Consider the following 4,652-nt stretch of genomic DNA (forward strand, 5'->3'; position numbering starts at 1 on the left):
CCACCGTTCCGCCTTGGCTCCACCGCCGCCATCGCCGCGGGACCTCGCCGTCGATGCCGCCGCTACCTTGCTCTGCCGCGCAAACCCAGCCACACACACACACGCGCGGCCCAGCCACATCGAGATCGCTCAGCCGCAGCAGATCCTGCAGCCGATGGCAACTGGGACCCACCTGACAATAGGGGGAGGTGATGCCGACCCGCGGGCCCGCTTCGTTAGTCAGAAGAGGAGAAGGAAAAAAAGAAAAGAAGAAGAGGGAAGGAAGAGATGGGCCGAGACCCTGATGCGGCCCAAGCCGTCTTCTTGAGCCGGGCCAAGCCGAAGATTGGGACCGAGCGAGCCAGCCTGCTAAGCATAAGCCCAGGATAGCCCGCGAGCCGAGCCGAGAAGTTGGGCCAACGAGTCGGCCTGCATCTCCTTTGAGCCCACGAGCACAGCCGCACCCATTTTCATTTACCTAAGAAACCTGACGTGTGGACCCCGCCCGTCAGTTGCACTTGCACAGCGCCACTGACACATGGGCCCAGCTAACCCCGCTGACACGCGGACCCGTTGACCTATTGACTTGGTCAACATTGACCAAGTCAATGCTGACGTCATCAAAGGCCATGATGACGTAAGCATTTGGAGGACCCCGTGCTGACGTCATGCTGATGTCAGCATGACACGTGGCACGCCCAGAGGCTGCCACGTGGCTGACTATTTGTTTTTTCTTTTTTGAAAACCTTTATTTAATTTGAGAATTTTTTTAAGCTTTAAAATTCATAATAAATCAACCGGAGCTCCGAAAATAATTCTTCTAAAATCATGATCTACGCGTTAGAGTAGATTTTGTTGTGAATTTTGTGCATTCTTGCACTTTGGACCCTATAGTAATTTGTAATTATGAATAGGTCCTACTGCTAAAGAGAAGACCGATGATCAGGACTACCAGGAGTCTCAGGAGTTCTACGAGGAGCACCCAGGTTCACACCCATCTACAACTTGAATACCAATTAGGCATTGCTTGCTAGAATTGCTATTGCTCTACTTGTGTGTGTGAGATAAGCCTGCACGGCCCACATATCTACCCTATTCCTTGTACCTTATGACTCCTTGTTGGATTCTAAAAATGCCTTGGCTACTATGAGTGTGAATGGGTATGGGAATTCCATGATATGACAGTCTTGCATGCATGAGACCCACTTTGTGAGGAGCCAAAGATAGGGCTTTTATCGGGGGCAAGCTACTGGCCGGGAATGTGTATTGGGCACATTATGGGGAGCACCTGTGTTGGGTGCGGGAAGAGAAGGAAGGGCGATACCTGTTACGGGTGCCCAAGGAGAGGCGAGACCTGTTATGGGTGCCTTTGGCGAACCACTGCGGAGGACTGTGTGAGGAGAGCTTGCCCCGGCTCTTATGGACATATGTGGTATATGAGATTTGTAGGACTTTTCGTGCACGCCACTTACCTACTGTGGTGGTGGATCCGGTCTGAGCTAGCTATGCGCGTCACCAGACCTGTCAGGAGTAGGGTAGTGCGAGGGAGGCCCGATGCGGGAGGAGCATGGGCGCTTGGTAGAACTTCGGATGGCAGGGGGAGAGCCACACAACTCCAGGGCGCCCCAACCACGAGGGGGTTGCATCCCAACCTGGGGGGACAGGATGGTGCCGTAGCGGTTAGTCTCGCTCTTCAGAGTGCTTCGGTAGGCCAATGCTTCGGGGACTAGTCGGGTCGCTCCTGGCTATTGTCGGGGCGAGTGGGTACAGGGTACAATCCCTGTAGGGTGAAATCTATACATATAGCTGCGTACTCGGTTATGTACATCTCCTACTCTTCTGTTACTTCATTTAGAGTAGTAAACCCTGATTTCTATCTCCCTCTAGTCCACTTTCCCCTATGGAGTCAGATGAGGTGCAGGGAGAGGGAGTTCCTGCACCGACCTGGGATGGGTGAGAGACATGATTATGGATATATATATATACTTGTGCTTGCATAGGAAACCTCAGCCTATCCTTGGCTACTACCTTTGCATCCACTTAAAGCTTGCATACAAATGGTGACGTGAACCTATCCCGTCCTTGGGGATAGTTTGGCAAGATGCAGGATCTGATCAGGAGTTCGACACCAACAACGACAGATGGTACGACTGAAGCTTAGAAGCCCGTGCTACGCTCAAGTGCTGTCGGTGGAGATGAAGTTCGAGATGAAGGATGGCCTGAAGACCAGTTACCGCTACCATTTTCTGTTTGTTCCAGTTCAGCCCAAGGGGCTTGTAATAAATTCGTACTACAAATCCTCTGGATATTGTAATAATTAAATCCATATTTGAATATCTTTTAAGTGAGTATGAACTAATTTACTGTCTAAAATGAGTTCTGTATGTGATAGCTACTGATCCAGGGACTATCACGACGATACATGGATTCGGGTTCTTCTTTCAAAAACTCGGGTCATTTCATACTAGTTAAATCTTTGACAATCTAACCATAAGATAGCATAGATATAGCTAGCCTAGCATATCTGACTCGAGCTCTAACTTCTTCTTTTTTCCCTGCCTATAGCATCTTTTGTTTGTTTATCTCTGAGGGTAGTTTCTGTGTGTGTCACAATATCTCTTACCATGTTATTTATCTTACCCCTATTTATGCAATTGAATATCCAATCTAGATCAGTTCGTTAACTAGCCAATGTACTTCCATTCGCCGTCTTCTGCGGAAATATAAATGACACTCCAGCATACTCCCGGGTAAAATGCTACAGCGGTATTCCGTGCGCTTGCAGATTTATTCATGGTTTATGAAATATCTGCCACCCCCCTTGGCGTCTGCGGGCATCATCGTTGCTCACTCAGTGGTGCTGTTGGTAGGCACCAAAAAGCATTTTTGACGCCGTTGCCGGGGAAGGCATATATTGAAGTTACATAGGCAAATATTATGAACACAATCCAAATTGGTATTCGCTTGCTAAATAGGCTAACTTGACTTAGTTTTCTATCTTTCGCTGATATGAAAACAGGGTAGTGTATGATCGGTTTCGACTTGCCGCAACATTTCACGCCTAATCCAGAGTCACTTTTGAGAAGAGTTCGTCCTCGTGTCATACCTCCTTAGATCTCAATCTCGGCAGCCGAACCAGTCATCCAAGCACCGTCAGCTTCTCAAGCTATGACCCAGAAGACACTCTGTGATTACTCCGCTCCGTCTGCTAACCAGGTTCCCACCGGACCTACGGTTAACACGGGGGAGAGAATTTCGAGATCAAGACGAGTCTTATCACAATGGTGCAGGCCAGCTCTTTCTGTGGCAAGGCTAATAAGGATGGCAGTGCTCATCTCCAACAATTCTTTGAGCTTTGCAGTACTTTTGCTATCAAGGGAGTATCTCAGGATGCGATCCAGCTCTGTCTATTTCTGTTCTCTCTTCTGGGGAGAGCGAAGCAGTGGTTCTATGCTAACAAGACCACTATTGACACCTGGGACAAATGTGACAAGGTGTTCATCGCGAAGTTTTTCCCGACGGGCAACACCAATGCTCTTCGTAGAAGAATTTCGAGCCTGAAACTTGGGAGAGACTTCAGGAGTACATCCTTGCATGTCCGCACCACGGGATGGACAATTGGCTCATTTTTGAGAACTTCTACAATGGGTTGACTCAATCTTCCCGTGATCATGTGGATTCCGATGCGGGTGGAGTTTTCTTCTCGCTGACCATTGAACGAGCTACAACATTAATCGAGAAGATGGTGTCCAACCAAGGTTGGAGCGATGATCGTCTCCAACCATGTTAGTGAGGCATGCACTCCTTCAAGGAGACTGACATGCTCGCTATAAAGATTGATCTCCTCCTCAAGAAATTCGAGGATTATTCCCAAGACAAGGCTCAGATGCAGCCACTTCAAGCCTTGAAAACTCACATGACGTGCGAGGTTTGCAGGAATGTTGGACATTTGGGTGATAATTTTCCGAAAACCCATGAAGAAGCCATGTATCTCAATGGCAACAACAACGAGTATTGTACACAAGGAGGTCAGGGGTGGAATCAACCACGCCCAAACTATCAAGAAGGTAACGGGAATTCGAATTCTTTCAATCCTAACCAACCTACCTTGAGAGACTTTGTCTACGCCAAAGCAAAGATCAATGAGTCCCTTCAGAAAAAGTTGGCCACTAATGACAAATCCATGGAGACCATTGTTGGCAGTCCTTAGCCTCACAGAATACATCCGCAAGCGTACGGATACCGATGTAGCTTTCACCTTGGAGTATTCCAGGGTATCGAATCCTCGAGGAACAAGAAGTGTACTAGTTGTGACTCTTGTTTATCCAGGGGATATGACGGGAGTGAAGAGGTCTAGATAGGATAGGTAGAGGTGGTCTAACGTCGTCTTGCTTACTACTCCTAACTAGAATACTTGACTTGTAGTCTAGTTGCTTTGGCGACTGGAAGAGGAAGGACTTCAGAAAGGGATGAGAGGGGAGTCCAACGGCAACGTGCAACTACTGCTATGAAAACACCCGAGCATGGTGGACTACAAAGGACGGATGTTGACGCTCACTAATGACCATTTCTAGGTGTCAACTTGATCAGAAAATCATGAGAGTTTGCATTTCTTACACGCATCTTTATCTAATAAAGTACCTAAACCACACTTCACCTTCTAGAAAATGCAA

At 48.0% G+C, this 4,652-nt stretch overlaps 1 long non-coding RNA gene across 1 annotated transcript; it reads left to right on the forward strand.

The window, feature by feature from the left end:
• Nucleotides 1-587: 587 nt before the first annotated feature.
• LOC120695994 lies at nucleotides 588-2,338 on the forward strand. The gene is made up of 2 exons (XR_005683975.1): nucleotides 588-965; nucleotides 2,072-2,338. It is a non-coding gene; the product is annotated as an uncharacterized LOC120695994 (long non-coding RNA).
• The last annotated feature ends 2,314 nt before the right edge of the window (nucleotides 2,339-4,652 follow it).

This window comes from Panicum virgatum, chromosome 2K (genome assembly GCF_016808335.1).
Source record: "Panicum virgatum strain AP13 chromosome 2K, P.virgatum_v5, whole genome shotgun sequence".
Lineage (NCBI taxonomy): Eukaryota > Viridiplantae > Streptophyta > Magnoliopsida > Poales > Poaceae > Panicum > Panicum virgatum.